The sequence below is a fragment of the Condylostylus longicornis genome, unplaced genomic scaffold (assembly GCF_029603195.1).
Source record: "Condylostylus longicornis isolate FDR11 unplaced genomic scaffold, ASM2960319v2 ptg000062l, whole genome shotgun sequence".
Lineage (NCBI taxonomy): Eukaryota > Metazoa > Arthropoda > Insecta > Diptera > Dolichopodidae > Condylostylus > Condylostylus longicornis.
In genome coordinates this window covers 272,681-291,825 of record NW_026578030.1, presented here as the reverse complement: position 1 = coordinate 291,825, position 19,145 = coordinate 272,681, and the positions used below count along the sequence as shown (strand labels likewise).

The following is a 19,145-nucleotide window of genomic DNA, read 5'->3' as shown; positions in this document are numbered from 1 at the left end:
TCTTTTGTGTTGCAAATATTGTATTAGGATCAACTAATTTTAAAGCAGATTTTTATTTCCTTTTCCTGAAAAACAGCAAAGAACTTACGCCAACAAATATACTACAGTAAAAAATTCTGACTTTCTATTCTTAATGGCACGTGACACTATGCAATATGATTTAATGTTATCACTATAGTAGCATATACTTAGCGCGTTAAAGTATTTAAAATCACTCTGTTTTATGATTACTTAAAAAATTTTTTTTTAGTACGAGTATGCAACAAAAATTTGAAAATTTTTTTTTATCTAAGAAAACGAATATTTTCATTCTTGTATATCATATCTCAAGAAATGAAGAAATCAAAAAAAGAAATCAACAAAATATTAGAAAAATGACAAAAATAGTTTATTTAGCAAAAATTCAAGTTTCATCTCCTTCTGTACCATCTCCTTTTTAAGTAACCTATTCCGCTTATAAAATCTATGTATGTATACTAAATATATTATGCGTTGTATGTGTATTTGCATCCATACATTTTCATCGTAATTTTCATATTATGATGAAATATTAAACGTACATGAAATACACGTATTCATGCCATGAATATACAACGTTAGAAACAGAATGACACACACTCATATTACATGGAAATCTACATACTAAATATTTTTAGGTATATAGGGAATGTAAAAAAAAAACCGTCAGAGTTATAAAAAAATTTTTCACTCTTTTTCCAACTCACATCAAATAAAATTTTCATCGCGTAGTCTTCTCTTATGATTATCTGAAAATTTAATAATTTTATAGACCATTTTTCTTTTTCGACAAAGAACAGCAATTATTGCTTTTTTTCAAGTATAGGTGTACTATGTATACCTGATCATTTTCCATTACATTTATAGCTGATGATATTATTAAAACAAAAAACAAAATGGATAATTGAAATTTTTTTTTTCAAAAAACAACAAAAATTTAATGTAGATGTTATCGAATTCTCTCCTATTCATGTACACATTATGTATAACAGTTTTTACGCACGCACTTAATAATGCTGTAGAAATTTTAAAATAGTTCATGTCCTAAATATAATTGTATGTATATAAACAAACCATAAAAGGATCCTATGGTATTTTAATGAAAATGTATAGAACTTCCGGGTAATGAGACGTAAATGCTAAAACTTTAATTAAAAATGGTCTCATAATGCATCTACTCGAATCGCTATCCGTTCGAAACTCCAAAAAAGTTTAAAATATGAATTTCTAGGGGCAGGGTAAGTATAATTAATTCAACTTTTGAATTATCACTATGAGACGAATCGAATAGCAAACTGGAAGGCGTATTAGCAGATATGTCTATTTAAGCTTACAATTCATGAATGAGCAAAAAAAATATCGCACCATCCCAAATTAACGGCATTTTTCAAATTTTAGACGATTAAATTTAACAGTCAATTACTATAACTTTGGCAAGCGTCAGCAATTTTGCATATCTTGGTGCTCAAATAAATGCAAGCAACGATAAACACAAAGACATTAAACCAAAAATTATGTTAGCTAACAGAGCTTACCATTCTATTCTGCAATATGACAGTATATATAACAGTATTACGACCTATAGTAACTTATAGTGCAGTGACATGAACACTATCACAATGTGATATCAATACATTGAGAATATTTGAAGGGAAAATACTGAGAAAAATATTTGGACTCGAAATAATTTCATAATGAACACGAAATAATTTCAAACCGGGAATTATTGGATCTCATAAATAATGAAGATATTATAAAATACATTAAAGCCCAAAGGTTAAGATAGCTGGAACACTTAACCGGAATGGAAGCAAATCAGGTAAGACCATTAGATTCCCTACACATAGGTGGACCAAGGCTTAGTTGGAAAGATGATGTAATGATTAACGTAAAATACGAACAATGCGATGGGAAAAAAAAGTTAGAGATTATGACGAATGGAGGCGAATTAAGCACCAAATTAAAACTCACCCCGGGCTTACCACCCTTAGCTTTAACTAAAGAAGAAAACGATTAGATTAACATCAAATACATTATGAAAATAGTTTTTAAAGGTATAAAAATAGACAGACCTTAACACCCAATTTTTGCCTCAAGTAGGTCTTATTGTCTTAATGTACTGTACTATAAAAATTATCTACACAAAAAATTATAATTATTAAAAAACGTGAAATTTTAATCATAATAGCATAATAATAATAATAATATGAATTTCGACTAGGTATTCTCATTATAAAAAACTAATTTGTGTGTACAACAGAAAGAAATTCCCCATATGCTATACACGTGGTATAATTATCTAACAAAAAAAGATCTTATGTCAAAATAATTAAAGAATTTTGATTCCACTTCTACCATATTTTTATCTTTATAATATATGAAAATATTTTTTTTTCCATAATTATTGGTATCTGCATAGTTGGAGCATTTCTTTTAATTAGCTCATAAGATTCAGGTTAGTATTTTCTTAAAAATTATGGAATAGCACTGGTACTTAATATAAAAAACTTATTATATTATAAAATAATAATATTTTTAATCCATAATATTATTTTAATAATAAACAATTATTATTATTGTGCTTATTAAAGGATTTTGTTAGAACAGAATTTTCTATAATTTCTTATTAAAGGATCTTTGATAGAAAAGAAAATTTTTTGCCTGATTTCCTGAATATTTGAATGCCTGTGTTATTATATTTTACGTCCTATATTATAACTCATTAAAAGATAAGCTGTTTTAAGTGCAACTTTAATTAAAAGACAATATATTGTTAATTAATTAATTATTTTATAGATTAAATAATATTGATAAACCATTGCAAGAGAAATCGAGTAGTGATGTACAGAAAATATTCATGTTTATAGTTAAATAAAATTTTCGAAGATATCGAAAGACTTTTGATTTTAGATCCAAATTGGTTACAATACCATTTTTCTACTTCTTCATTTTCCCTTAATTGTCTATACTGGAAATATAAACAATGACCTTTAATGTATATTTTGTACATTCCGTGGCCAGATGCTATCCCTATGAGTCTGAGTCATTAATTTATGAAAAATATTTGGTACTTTGTTTGAACTGGAACTTATTATGTACTTGCAGAAAATTAAGTGAATTTTAAATAAATAAAAATTATAATAAATTAAAAAAGGTGTAGGCTTTATAAAAGAATTTCATACTTAATGCTATTTTGTTATAATGCTATTTTGATCTATGCATTCCTCGGATATATTCTTCGAAAGTGATTTTCATTTACTACTTAAATAATCTTAAAAAATATTTAATGAATTTGGAAAATTCTAAAAAAAACTCCAAAAAGAATAATAGAAACGGAATAAAATTTTCTAATAGGTACAGAATTTCAGTCTAGAATTTAAGTATTCCAGTAATTTTTAGAATTTAAGGATCTTTCAAATTTCACTCTCAAAAACTTTTTTATAATTTATCGGCTTACTTTTATTCTTTATTCAGAGTAGAATCGATTCTTTCAAAAAATTTTCAAACAAAGAACAATATTTTAAATACAAAATTTATAATATTCTCACTTCAATTTTATATTTACGATAATAGAAGTGACACATACGATAAACATTATGTACTTAATGTTTACTTATAACATTATAATAGATAATCAAATTACAAATGCATATATTTAATTACAGACACCTAAAATATACACTTATTTTTAGGAATTACATGGAATGAATTTCAGCAATCATTCAAAATATCGAAATTTTTTTATTCCAGTACATGGTATATGGTAAAATCTATATGGAGGACGTCATAATAATAGTATTTATATACAAGAAAATAATTAATGTTGAAAATGAAACCTCAAAATAATGAAAAGAATCAACAGAAAAAAAAAAACAATGAAGATAAAAGATGGTTTTGCTTTCATTGTTTTGTATTATTTACCCACAAAATTACAAAAATACACAATAATACCAAGAACTGGATCTGATGGAAAACAATTTAGGATAGTAACCATCTATTAATTTATACGTTCATAGGTATAGATTTATTGGTATATAGGGCTATGTGTAAATAGTTTACTATTGTTTTAATTTTATTTGAAAAATTACAAATCGAAATGTGATACACAACAATCTAACAACTATAAATGAATATTGACAGATTGTTTTCTTTGTGTATGTAAAAGTATGTAAGAGGAAAAATTTTGATTATTATGTGAATATTCACACCTGTATTTTTAGGATAAATAATATTATAATTGTAGACTGATGATACATGTACTTATATAATCTGTATAATACTTACTTATTTTTATAATTATTATACAAAAATTTATATATATGTATAAAAAGTAACGTAAGGATGTGTAAAATAAAAATTTTATTATAGTTTACGATTAATTTCTATACTTTTACAAGAAATTGATTGAAATTTAATGAGTTTTATATCATCATCCCTCTGTATATTGTAATCTAAATGATTTTCATTTTCTATATTATGGAATAGTAATTATAATTGTGCTATTATAGATGAATACCTCAAAGATATTTCTAGATTTTAGTAAATTCAATTAATTTTAAAAATTTTTGATAATTTTTTAGGTGTCATGTGTCTACTGGGAAGTTCGAATCATTTTATACATATAAAAAATGTACTTCATTCAATGCATGTGCAACAATATTAGGTTAGGTTAGATTAGGTTGTCACGGGCGCCCGAATTGAAAACATAGCCCAATTAGGCCAGTTATAGTATCGCCGGATATCTCCTTATTGTCTCATTCGAACCAGCCCGAACTTTTCAAATACACCTAAACTTTACAAATCCAAGAAAGTAAAACCCATGAAATCTCTGACTGGATTTCGAAAACGCCGGACATGTGTATGGAAGATGACTCACCGTTCCCTCCTCATCTTTGTCACACCAGCTTCTACAGGGATCATTTACGAGGTGGCCCATCCTCCTTGCATGTTCGACAATCAAACAATAGCCTGTCAGAACCCCTACAATAGTAGTAAGCACTAATATCCTCGCATCTGAGCGAAGTCAGATACCTTGTGCGATGCAAGTCTGGTTTTGACCATAAATTTCTTGTCGTGTTTTACGTTGCTTCATTCGCCCTTCTAAGGTATGTGCGCTCAACTGCTTATTTATCAAACTAATTTTGATATGACAAATTTTTTTTAAAATTGTACGGTGACTATTCGAACAAATTCGTGTGGTTGCATACAAATTCAATAGTTTTCTACTGTTTACTGCATTAAACCATTTGTACAAATTCATTCAAAAACATAATATTATTGGCTTTTATTACAGGGACAGGTGAACGAAGAACAAGTGAACGACCTAACATTAAACCGGATACAAAAGGTGAGCCAGAGAATTTTATATACAAAAAGTTTACGTTTCCGACTATTTTTCATACCGGTAAACAACAAGTGAATTTTCATACCGGTAAATAAGTATTCACTTTTTAAGAACAACGCACTTTTCTCTCTTCTTTACAAGTTTTTTCCCATCTAGATGAGTTTTCTATTTTTAGTAGCGTTATTGTTCTAAAACAGCAATCATATAACAAGCAATAAAATAAAAAAAATTTGTATATATGTAGTTAACCGACATTGGTTTTGATTAGTATAATATCTTTTCTATAAGAGTTAGAGAATCCATACATAAATATGTGCGTATATAGATTGTGTAAATCTTTATGGATAGTATAGTTTCTATGTGGTTATTTTTGTATATAAGTATAGAAAACTATATGATTTTCTCATCTTCTATTACAAAATTTCTGTGGTATATTCGGTCTAGTAGTATTAAAAACATAATTGTTATATTATTTTCTATTTAATATTATTCTTTTATATTATTACAATCTTATAGGATAGTATAAGACTCAGACGAACTATTATGGTTCTCTATACAACAACTTTTGTATTGAATGACCAAGATTCCCTACAACTTATTCATACGTATAATATGTTTACAATTAAATGACCATTTTTCCTATATACACAAATCCTTTTAATTATAGCGTATGTCCTTTTTTTTTAAATTTTTGTTAAATATGTTGAACTCTAGAACAAGACCATTTACGACATAATCTAACTGCAAAACTTTTTATTTATAATTTTTTTATTTTTATTCATTTTAATTTATTTTTAATTTTATTACCTTTCCATGTTTCTATCGAATTATTTGATATCGACAGAAATTAAAAAAAAAAAAGCAACAACAAAATATTAAGAAACGACTTTAGTATTATTACATTGTGTACATTGGTTTAGTATTATTTATTGTACATGCATACAAACATACTGTTTACACAAATAATTATTTAGAAAACAATAAAACAAAATGAAAGCATAAAAACGAAAAATCCATTATATTTGGATTAAATTCTTTAAAAGATGATAAAACGTCTATGCTCTCTGTATATGTGTGCTACAGAAGCAATGGATGGAAACTTTTTTCTGGTCTTTGATATTTAGGTACGTACATACCTATATACATATTTTGTTGTATATTTTTTCAAAGTCCAACTTTAAAAATTCATTTAATTGCAATTCGAATGTAATTCCGTTAATGATTGTATTGTATTAAAAATATAATAGAAAAAAAAATACAAAAATACAAAAAAAGGAAAAATATAAAAAAAGGACTTTCCTTTGTTTCTGTTTTTTTTTGTTGATTTTCTGTTTTTCTATTATTTTTGTTGTGGATGATGTTTTCAGGATTAACACGTGAATGAAAATGGGAAGATAATACTTAAAAAAAACAAAAAAAAAATTATATAACATCTAAGGATTTTCGAGGATAAACATTGTTGTGGAACAGGAATCGATCGATAATTATAATACTAAAATAATATATAGAGACCAAGAGAGAGAATCGGTTGGAAGGGGGAAGGAAAGGGACTGGGGTTACGTTAACAAAAAACGTAATTAAGATTGTTTTTAAGGATATACTAAATAAACAATGTTGTTGTGTGTATTTATTATAATAAAAAAAAAAAGACAAAAACAAATGAAATTAAACTCTTAAGTAAATACTTAAACGAAAAGGATAATGGAAATTATTTGTAATGAAATGTGCTTAAGGGAAAAACCTTTTTTCTTGTATTTTTTTTTTTCTCTCTATTTTCGTTCAATTTTATCATTTGACATTGCAGTCGTAAAACAAATTTTTTCTATTATTTTTTATTTTTTTTTTGTAGAAGAAAAGTAATATAATTAAATTTTAATTACGAAAACAATAATCCCTCTGACAATTAAAATCGACAATTCATTTAATTTTAAATTTTATAAATTTAAAAAAAAATGTGTTAGGAAATTTTTAAAGTGCAAAAGAGTTGTAGTGTTATAGCAAATTTTTAAACTATTAAAATGAAGCATTGGTTTTGAAGTAATTCGAGTAAAACATGGCATATTAAAGAGCTTTGGTTTTATTTTTGGCATTTTCCCTGCAAAATTTCTAAAATAATATTATTTCAGACAAGTGGGTATAGCAAAACAAGTGAGGCAATTTAATTTTGTACAAGGTATTGAGAGCCTTGGAAATATAAATAGACTATTTTCAATTCTAAATATTTTTCACTAATCTATACCTTACCTTGTTATTAATACTATCATACAAGAGGAGATCAAATTATTCAATAAAAATATTTTCTATAACATTGTTGAAAAATTGCATTTAAGCTTTCTGTATTATTGTTTAAGGATTTAAGTATTCGACCAATGGCGGACTGGTTATTGAACCCATCCTTTGACTGAAGAGTCTCGGGTTCAAAGTATGGCCAGGTCACTACAAAAATTATATGTATTTTATATAGCTTAATATACATTAAAATAAAAAAAATTAATATTAAACAATATTGCCATAATACTCAAACTGAGGTATGCTTATTTGAAAATTTTGGTAATTTTATTACAATGTTTAGTTCAAACATATTAAAATAAAAAACTATGAATGTTGTAATGAGGTAACCAAACTTGTGGAGCCCATTCTAGATGAGAACGAATAAGGGATGAATACATGAACTTCAAAATGTAAGGGTTGTTGAACTCTTTAGAACAGTATTTAACCCTTTGCACTATAATTGTTTTTCTAATTTGTTCTCGGCCAACTCTGATTTAATTTTTTTGGTTTTGATATCATATGTTAGGTATGAAGCAATTACTCGGAGAATACACTCAATACTAACAATAATTGAATTGCGCATGCATGAATAACTGTTTTGTCACGCTAGAGGTGACTTCAGAGTTTCAGAGAGAAATATTTTTGTCACGCCAGAGATGACTTCATAGTGCAATGGATTAAAAAAACCTTACATCACCACCGTCATGCCAATCATATATTTATTATAATTAATAAACGTCAATTTATCATCAAAGCAAACACCTAGATCCCTAAATGAATTAATTATTGCAAGACTTTAGTCATTTAATGTAGAATATCTAATACCACCGGTTGTCTCATTCTATAATAACACATCAATGCACACTTTACTTTCACATTAAGTTGTACATAGTACACCACCCGTAAAAGTAATTTAAATAATTTTTAAGAGAAATTGTATCATTATTTTATACAGAACGGATTCTTCTGAAAATATTTATATCATCAACATTAATTAACACTATCTACGGTATCATTCACCAGCCCTTGTACTCCTCCCCGGCAATGAAGTAGGAGAAAAAAATTTGTCATTAGTGTATTTTTAAAAAATAATTAAGAAAAATAGGAAGTGACCTAAATACTATGAGGATTATTGATTAATTCCAAAAATAACAATAATTTTAATATACATATGTAGCATTTTAATTATCTTGCAATTCAACGCTGTTCTTTTTGCACATTTAAGTCTAAACTATATACAAAAAATTATTAATTTTGTAATGATAAATTAGTATAAAATTCTACTTCGCCAACTATATAACCTTAATTCTGGAATTTCCATAAAAACTCACTCATTCATCTAAATTCGAAATGTTAATATACATACAATCAGTTTATATACATAAAACATATAAAATTAATTTTGACATTTTAAATGAACATATACAAAATATAATTACGTATTTAAAATTAAAATTATTTTCGTATCATACTCTTAAAAAATTTTCCAAACCAAACCAATAAATACATAATAGCTACCCAATATTAATCTATATACTTATAGGATTTTATGCATCCTTACAACTTACAATATAACATTATTGTTGGTACACAATATAATTTCTATTTTATTGTCATTTTATGTTAAAGAGAATTTTAAAATGCCATTATTCATAATTTTGTTAGTATTAAGTGTGTATTAACTAAAAATACCATAGTATATCTAATATTTTACGCATTCAATGAGATCTGCATTGCATTAAATTTAAAAATGAACAAAAAAAAAAACACGCATAGAAAAAATAAATTCCCTGCAATTTAAATTTTAATTTCCTTTTAAAATCCATGCCATACACACACATAAAGTTTAATTTGTATTGACACTCTCACCTTACAATGACAACCAAATAAATATTAGAACATTTGAACTTTTTAGCTTATTTACCCTCATATGAGATAATTAGAAAAGAAAAAATGAAAAATTTTTTGTGTTTGTTACATCCACAGTAATTTTCATTCTCTCTCTCTCTCTTATACGTATAGTAATGTCGTTATGTATAAATTTTAAGAAGATACAAAGAATCTGTCATTTTGTTTAGAATACCAATTAAGAAAATGTACACCTGGTTTGGTTTTTAGGCGCATGTTTTCCTTCGTTGGTTCCAAAGATAGACTGAAAAAATATAAAATTTTTGAAGAAACTCATAATTTTATATAATTATAATCAACCATGTATTGACAATTCTTACATACATGAAGTCTGTCACAAATATTAAAATTGACAGATTCTAAAAATCTAAAAAAAAAACAATAAAATTTGACAACGTCAAATATAGTAAACATTAATAATATGAAAAATTTTGACTTTTCTCCATTAGGGTGAACAAAAATTATCTTACAGTAGACATTCATGACCTGAGGTATGGTTTCTTGAATGTAGTTCAAGAATATAATATTATTTTTTTGAGCAACTGGATTTTCACAAAGCAAATATTATTGTTTCCTTAATGGTAAAGCTCTCAAGTATTCAGTCTTCAATAGCAAGAGGGTAGGACCACAAGTTGAACGCAATGATACTCATAAGCAGCTCAATATTGAAAAGGCTAATTTGCCACATACTTGAAATGTATATATACTTAGCGCCAGTACCCTAAAGTAAGCAAACTAAACTTCAATTTTTATTCGTTATTAAATTTTTTCTTGATTTTTATCACTTGAAAATGCTTTTGTAAACAAATCGATATCTACATAATCGGAGGGAAAAAAATGAAAAATGGGATTTTAATTCATATTTACTATTAAATATTCCCCATTAACAAAAAAAAAAAAAATTATACATTTTCCTTTTGATTTTTTTGCTGTTATCATAAATTTGCGTTCCCCATCAGCAATTCATTTTCATAAAAATTTTTTTTTTTTTTTAATTTTCCAATATTACATTCCGCAGTATAACACTAGTAGTTTTTCATTTTAATATTAAACGAATCTGTTGCAGTAGCAAAATATATTTACAGTACATAAAACATGCGTATGTAAATGTGTTATATTGTTGTAATAAAAACAAAAAAAAAATAATAAAAAATTTTTTGTGCACCCTTCATTCAAAATCAAGCGTTTACTTCAATATTCCTTCTTTTTACACATTTTATTATTACAGTTTCTTTGCCTGTCAATGTTCACTTATATCTGTCTGTCAAAAATATAATGACGACACACTATTTTTGAAAAAGTTTTCTATTGAATTTTTGTTTTTGTTGTTTTGGGTGTTTGCGTGTGCGTTTACTTTATTATTAAAATGTGACCAAGAAACAAAAAATTTTTTTTCGATTTTCTTCTCTTTAAAAGGAATTTCACTCAAAATACCTACATAATATATGTATATGCATAAAACGAACACTGAAATGAGATTTTGAGCAAGAAAAAATTGAATAGTGAGGGGTAGGAAGGAAAATAAAAAATATTTACCTATGTTTGTGTATATGTATTTATCATATCAATTGAAGAATATTAAGAAGATGAAGATGAATGTGAACTAATGTAAACATATTATTATATAATATAGCAAAAGAAGATGTAGCAGCAAAAAAAAATAAAATAAAAAAGAAGGTTGTTAATAATAAATGCGGACATGACATTTCTACAGGAAAATCTTTTATAAATATGAAATATTAATGTATGACTTCATATATTATCATATTATAAAATGTATACATGAGTATATATGTATATCTAATGTACATAAATAATTGAATATAAGGAAAGGAAAGGAAAGATCAGATCCGTTCAAACTGATAGGAAGGAATATAGGAAATAGAAGGAGTGATAGTTATTATCTTCTATATTGTTATACATATAATAAATGTGCTTTGCGTATCTCTGTAATATGAAAACATTATAACATACATACGTATATACATACGTGTTTAATAGGACAAAAAAAAATAATTATCACATTAGAGAATCTTATATAAATTACTTACATACGAAAATATTAGGTAAAAGAAATGTTTAAACGTTTAAGAAATTTGTTGGGGTGGGGGTGATTATATAATGAAAAAAAAATAAATAGAAAAATGCAAAAATTATACTCGGTCTTAATGATTAAGCATTCTATATGTTATAACATGAAATAACTACAATTCTTGTTCCGTAATAATATAAGATACCTGAGTTCCACGTTGCAGGGTTTTTACATATGTATAACAGTAACTGAAAAGTGAAAAAGTGATTTGAAAATGTGATGTGTTTTTTTTTCAACCACAAATATTTTACGTGTGTAATACCATATTTTAGGACTTATGGACAACTGCATTTGTACAACTACGTTAAAAATTTCTCGTTGCTACAGGGTTCAAAAATTTCTTCTTTTCTCCTATTACGCCAGAAGAATTTCGCATTTACGCAATAAATTTTTCCGTCGCGTTACCTTCTTTTTCGAAATATACAAATTTCTTTTGATAGTACTGGGAACAACGGTTTCCAATTGCTTTCACTAGTTACATTAGGTGCTAGTTAGTTTACTTAATTAACGTAATAACATTTTAGAAAATCTTTTTATCGTTTTGCAAACATTTCAAAAAAACTATTGTACATTTAAATTATTTCCCTTTCATAATCGAAATTTTAGTTGTCAAAAAAGGGGAAAAACGATACTACTAAATAATTGATTACATTTACAGGAGGATACGATTTTTTTTTTATTTTGCTTGCACGCTCTAGCTTAATTTTAAAAACCGAAAAACCCTTAAATATTATTCTTTTGTTTTGTTTCAGAATTAATGTAATTTAATATAACATGATATTTTTCTGTTCTTCTGTTTGTTTTTTTTTTCGTCAGAAGAAAGTAAATTTGAATTATTAAAGTGTTCCTGCCATTTTTTCCTTCCCCCTGTATTTAAAAATCATGCATACATTATAATAATGTTGTTTTACTATTTACAAAATGAGAGAAAAAAAAAATGAATGATTGCCTTTATTTTATACTTAATAATTTCGAAATGAATAAAAATATCAAAATTCTTAAGAACTTTAATTTAGAAAGTGAAAAAAAAAAGTGAAAGCTAGAAGAATGATAACTTAAACTACATTTGGCAAAAGATTATGAATGTGTCAAAAATTAGAAAAAGTGTGCGTGTGCCACAAAAAATGATTGATCGTTTTGAGTAAAATTGAATTTTTTTCCTCAATGTTCTATAAAACATTTCGAATTATATTGCGTTTAAAATTACTAATCCGTTTTTATATTTACGTTATGAGATGCGAATTACGGTAAAAAAAAAAAAATAATACACTTATTCTTTGAACTGAAAATATAAAAATCTTACTAACTTTTTTTTTTGTTCATATATTAGTGATGCTTCGATAATTTAATAACCATGAATCACGGATTCTGACAATTTTGAGAATTATGATGGCTAAAGGACGTGCATGTTGTTAAATTAAAAATATCAGATAAGCATTTAAAGAGCATTAAATCGTAACCATAAAAAGAAATCCAATAACTTTACATTTTTACTGGGTTAAAAAAAAATTTTTCGCTTCTTAAGACAAGTATAACAAATAAAACAAGAAGTATAAGAAGGGAGGTGTATAACCAGTAATGTCACAATGAGCAATACAGTGTCGATTGCTTTATTAAGATAGGAAATCTTAAAACAAATGGGAAATCCACGAAAATGGAGAAATATTAAAACAAATAGGTTGAGAAATGAAAGAAAGTAATATTCTAACCGAAAAGAAGGAAAAGCAGTTTACTAATATAGTTACATTGGGGTTAATATTTTTTTTTACATTACTGAACAAAATTATAGTCGAGTTATAAGACGAAATACGATTTTAGCACATTATAATGTTATAATCATACCAAAGTGAAACTATACTAAATTTTGAATACACAAAAATAAATTATTTTAAAGTTTCGAGATTTCCGAAAAAATTTTATTAAAGAAGAAACATAACTCTGTTTTGTAATGTTCGAAATTTAATAAATAAAATTTTTGTGACAATCCAAATTTATCACAATTTTTCAATAAAACTTAAAATAATACTTAGTAAATCAGAATATTTATAAAACGTTCGAACATTTCATTTGAAAATTTATTAGAGAATTTTTGAAATATTCACGAAATTTATATGTACGTTCCTACCTAATACAATAATATATCTATAGAATATAGTGCATCTATATGGTTAGAGCTCTAAATAATGTATTTTATTGAATGGCATGTTATTCCAAAATTTTGATTTTTAGAAAACATCAATTTTTTCACTCTTTCGTTGATTTTATTTTTATGAAGGCATGCTTTTCAATGATATCATGTATATGATAAACATTATACATGTGATAATGTAGGCATATGTGTATATCTTCTCCTACTTAATGGCCTAGTACTGTTGATGTAGTAAATTAGAAATAGACAGCCGCAATTGAAAGTATTGCTAAACTAAAATATAAATGACGTTTACTGCCCTTATAAAGATTTATTTACATATTTTCCTCTCTAATTTTTTTTTTGTTTCCTACCACTTGTTTTTTTTTCTTTTTTATCGATTCCTCATTTATTTTCGAAACAGAAGAAAAAAAAAAAAGAATTTTTATTATAAAACAAAAATTTTTGACATCGTATCGTAGAATGCCATTTCCATAATATTTTACTTGTCGTCCTATTCTTTGATATTCTCAAAACTCAATTCAAAACTGAAGGAAAATGAAAAAAACAAAAACCGAAATACAAAAGAAACATGAAAGCAAAATATTATATAAAAAAATTTTTTCAACTAAGAAGCTTTGACAGCGCAGCAAAGAGGGAGTCAAATATATTATTGCAATGATAGTCAACTCCTGTTGAGCTAAAAGGTATACATATATAACGTATAAGTATTATACGTATATAAACATTTAGAAACATAAACATTAGATTATGATATCTAGTCTATAATAGTGAGGAATGAATAAGCAACAAACAAGACAAAACAAACCACCAAAAAAAAAGGAGCAAAAGAGAAAGAAAGCGAAAATTCTTTTCCCGTTTACCCATTATTTAATGGTTAATTATTTTGATTTTTATTAAAGAATGGCGGGGGCTAAACATAAGAGCAAGTAAACAATTTTCTTAAAAAGTTTGTTTTATCGAAATATTCTTTTCAATGACTTTGTTTACAAGAATTTGAATTAGCTTAAGGGAAAATTATCACAGTTAAAGCCAATTCTAGATTCATATAAAAAACAAAAAGCAAAACAAAATAATCAGAAAGAGAAAACAATAAAGGAAAAACAAAAAAATTAAAATTGTTTTTCGCTCTATTTTCTGGTTCCCCTCTTATATTTTTTGTCTGTTAAGTTTCCGTAAAATATAAAATATTTTTATACTTATGGCTCCCTAAAGTGTTATAAGGAATACGGAAAAAAAATGGTACAATATATAGGGATAAAGTAAAAAATTTTTATAAAAGTTAATTTTATGGGCCATTCAATTAAACATAAAATTTTCAAGATGAAAAAAACAAAATTTAATTTTTGAGAAAATTTAATCAAGAAATAATACTATGGTAGTCATAATAGTAATTTTCTCCGCAAAATTCGTATACTTAGTGTGGTTTCCCTTCAATGTTTTTCAGACTACTTCAGTTTCTCTTAATTTTTATTTGAAAAATATTATTTTTCAAATAAAAATTAAGAGAAACTGTGATGGCTGAGTAAGATTGTATGTACTAGGGCAAAGAAAATTGTTTTTAATTAAAAACTAAACGGCATTCTTCTCTTAAAAACTGAAAAGTTCATGCAATAAAAAGCTGAACTTTGAAGGTTGCAAACCATTCGTTAATTGAAAAACGTGAAAAGAACACGAAAATCTAGGTTTTTGAGATTTTAACTGTTTTTTAGGTGAAAGATTGTATATTCCCTTAAGATAGCACCAGACTAATTTAAAAATTTTCATTTAATAGAGAAAATTACGAAATCATAAAATGGATTTTGGTTTACCAATAAGATGAAACTAATTTAATCTAAATTAGTGTTGGGTACTTTTACAAAATTTGAAAAACTGTGACTAAAACTACATTATATTGTAAATATTTATAGCTTTACTAAGAAAATCTGTTGTCAACAAATTCTGTTCAATCAGATTCAATCAGATTTATGGGTTGAATTCTTTCTTCCAAATGAAATGTGACCACCTAAAATTTAATTAAGCATGGATTGAATAAAATTTTTCTGGATTGTGGCTTATAGAAAAAAAGAGAGCTAATATAAAAATATCTCCATTTTGTTTGAGATTGACTTAGAAAATAACACTACTGACGAATATTAAATACTAGTTTTAATATTTATGTTGCTCTCACATAGAATAACAGGAAGAACAGAATTTATAAAATCCGGAAATACTTTAAACTAGATCGTAAATAATGTGTTATATTCATGTACTACAGGCTATTAGTGAACAGGAAACAATTAATGTTATACAAATTAATTTAAAATTTTTAAATAAAAAATAAATGTACTATAAATTTACTTACCTTTTCAAGGTCTTTTTCCAGAAAATCTTACAATATTATTTTGGGTACTTTCAATTGGGTCTCCTGAGCGCGGCAATATTCTTAAATTTTTGTTTTTCTTCAAGAATTTTTTGTCGTTCTTCTGAATTTTTTTTCTTATTGTATTTTTAATTCTCAATTTATTTTAGATTTTTTTTGTTTCTTTTTTACATACAATACTTTTTATTTTTAAACAATAATTATTTAATTTTATTTATTTATTTTTATTTCAGTTTAAAGGAACACATGAAAAAGAAAATAAGAAAAAATAAAAATGACTACAAAAAAATTTCTAAATTTAATATTACGTCATAAAAAAATTTTTTTAATTTTTTAAACACACAAACATTTATTAGTAAATTTTATGCACTGTTATATTATAAACAATATGTGAGAGACAAAATAAAATTATATTTTAAAAGTATATCGTTTTCTTCTTTTCTTTTTCTCCTTCTATTTTTAAATTAATTTACAAGATTTCACTATTCTTAAATGTTCTTGTGTTGTTTCTTTTTATTTGTTTTTCTATCCTTGTCTTTATTCCACTATAGTGGAAGTGGTGAAAAAAATGTTCATTGATCTTAAATTTATTATTTTATTCATATAAGAGTGTACATACCGTATATATAATATAGTAGATCGTATATATATATATATTGTAAGGTATGCTTGAATGTAAAAGATTATTATATATTCGCATATGTGAAAATATTATGACTGTTATACAGAAAAAATGAGCAAATGTTTTTAATTTAGAAATATGATTGAATTTTCACCATTTGTTATAATTTTATTTCTGTTTTATTTCTTTCTATTTGTTTTTATATTTATAATAATATAATTATCATTATTTAATGTTATTTTGAAATTTCTGTAAAGAAAACAAAAAATCATAAATTATAAAATAAAATAACCTTCATATAATACAATACAAATGTTATTTTAATTGAAGAACCTACACATTTAAATTTGCACATAATATGTAAGCGAGCCAGTATGTAAATGGCAGCAATGCGGTATAAATATTTAAATGATTGTTTAAATTATACTTTTACGATATGTGCAAATTTAAATATGCATTGTTCGATACAACAACTGTACGATAATCGGTATAGAGTTTGAATAATGTATAAATAATACAATATAACTTGCTTAAATTTGAATAACGTAATATATAACATAATCGCAGATTAATGAGCATAGTAATAATTTATAAACATGTTTAATAAATTATAGCATTTCTAAATATCAATAAAATCTTAGCCTCGTAACTTGAATATTTACTATGATTATCGACAAGTACATACTGCAATAGTAATGCTCCCTCAAAGTAGTGTGGTCTATTGTTGAATTCTTAAAAGAAGAGAGGATTTTAACATACAACCTCAAAACTTAGTGAGAATTTCCGCTACATCAGAATCGTGGCAATAATGCATAACAACACAACTTCACAATAGTAAATTATAAACTGCAATCTTATCGTTTGCAGCAATTTTGAAGTAAATACATGTGTTCGCCACTTTTACATTTTAGTTATTACCGCCTCGTCATTTACAAAAAATACAAAAATCTAAATATAATGACAATAATATTATAATTAATAGTTTTAAAAGTACTTGAATATTTTTCCACTTTTAGAATATGATCAAATATTAATATGCTCCGTTTATAACAATGATTTAACAAATTTTTTTTCTTAAATTCTAAAATATATAATTAAAATATTAGTCAGAATATTTAAATATTTATTTTTATGTATTATGTATTCATACACCTTCTGTAAATTAGACCAAGCAAATAAAATGAGCACATGCTACGATAACATTGAATACTACTTTGTGTAATGAAATTTATAAGTTATAAATATTGAAATGATGACATCCATATGTTATTTTTAATTTTATAAATTTGCATGAATTAAATACCTTGGCTATCAATTCGAGGAATTCTTTTGAAGTATTTGAAATATCATTGCACTTGCATTGGTGCACATATATTTGCACATATGCACATTGCACATATTATATCTTTTATGTTTATAGAATGAAAATTGAAAAACAATTGCTGTTGAATTGTGAGCATTACTGAGATAAAATTTGAAAAAAAAATTGAAATAAATACGTTCGCATTGGCTTTTAAAAGTAGTTCAAGAAAACAAAAATTTGGAAAGGAAATTCCACATACTGTCCGTCAAAAAAAAACTATTGCAAAAAATTAATCTTGAGTTACATTAATCAAATCATCCGTACTTATTCTGAATAATTGAAATTAGATAATGCCAAAGCAATATTTGCAATTTGAATACCATATTCCATAACTCAGTTGTTCGCAGTACATATTTTATATTCCTTGACTTCAAAATTGCCGTAATGCAGTATTACTTAATACATAATTCAGTTTATGAGCAGGAGAATCACTTTTTACTGCAAATTTTGAAATCAACCAATTAACAGTTTCTTAGGGAGCTAATTTAGAACTACTTTCTGCCGATTCCGTTTTACGTAATTTTATTATACCCGTACGAACGTATGTTCGAAGGGTATACTAAATTTGCCTTACCGTTTGTAACGCTAAGAAATAACGGTCTTAGATATAGACTCAAGTGTATGTTTTTGATCAGCGTCAAATTCTGAGTTGATTTAGCTTTGTCTGTCCGTCCGTCCGTCCGTCCGTCCGTCCGTCCGTCCGTCCGTCCGTCCGTCCGTCCGAACGATAACTCAAAAACTAATTGAGCTAAGTTCACCAAATTTTCACAAATGATTTATTGTAGTAAGTGCCAGAACCCTATTTAAATTGGACATGATCGGGGTACCGGTTCGGGTAGCTGCCATACAACTTCAAAATTTATTTGGCTATATCTCAGAAACTATAAAAGTTATGGTATTGAAATTTCACACAAACGAATATATTAGTAGGGCCAATATGCCACATAAAAGTCGTTGAAATTACTTGGCTCCTTCTGGTACCTGCCATACAACTTCAAAAATTATTTGGCTATATT

General features: G+C 25.9%; 1 long non-coding RNA gene across 1 annotated transcript in view; it reads right to left on the bottom strand.

Annotated features, from left to right (window-relative positions):
• Nucleotides 1–19,145, bottom strand: part of LOC129612164 (uncharacterized) — a 99,328-nt gene that overhangs the window by 68,344 nt on the left and 11,839 nt on the right. The window contains exon 2 of the long non-coding RNA XR_008697211.1: nucleotides 16,127–17,015. This is a non-coding gene — a long non-coding RNA (uncharacterized LOC129612164). The remainder of the gene's footprint in view (nucleotides 1–16,126; nucleotides 17,016–19,145) is intronic.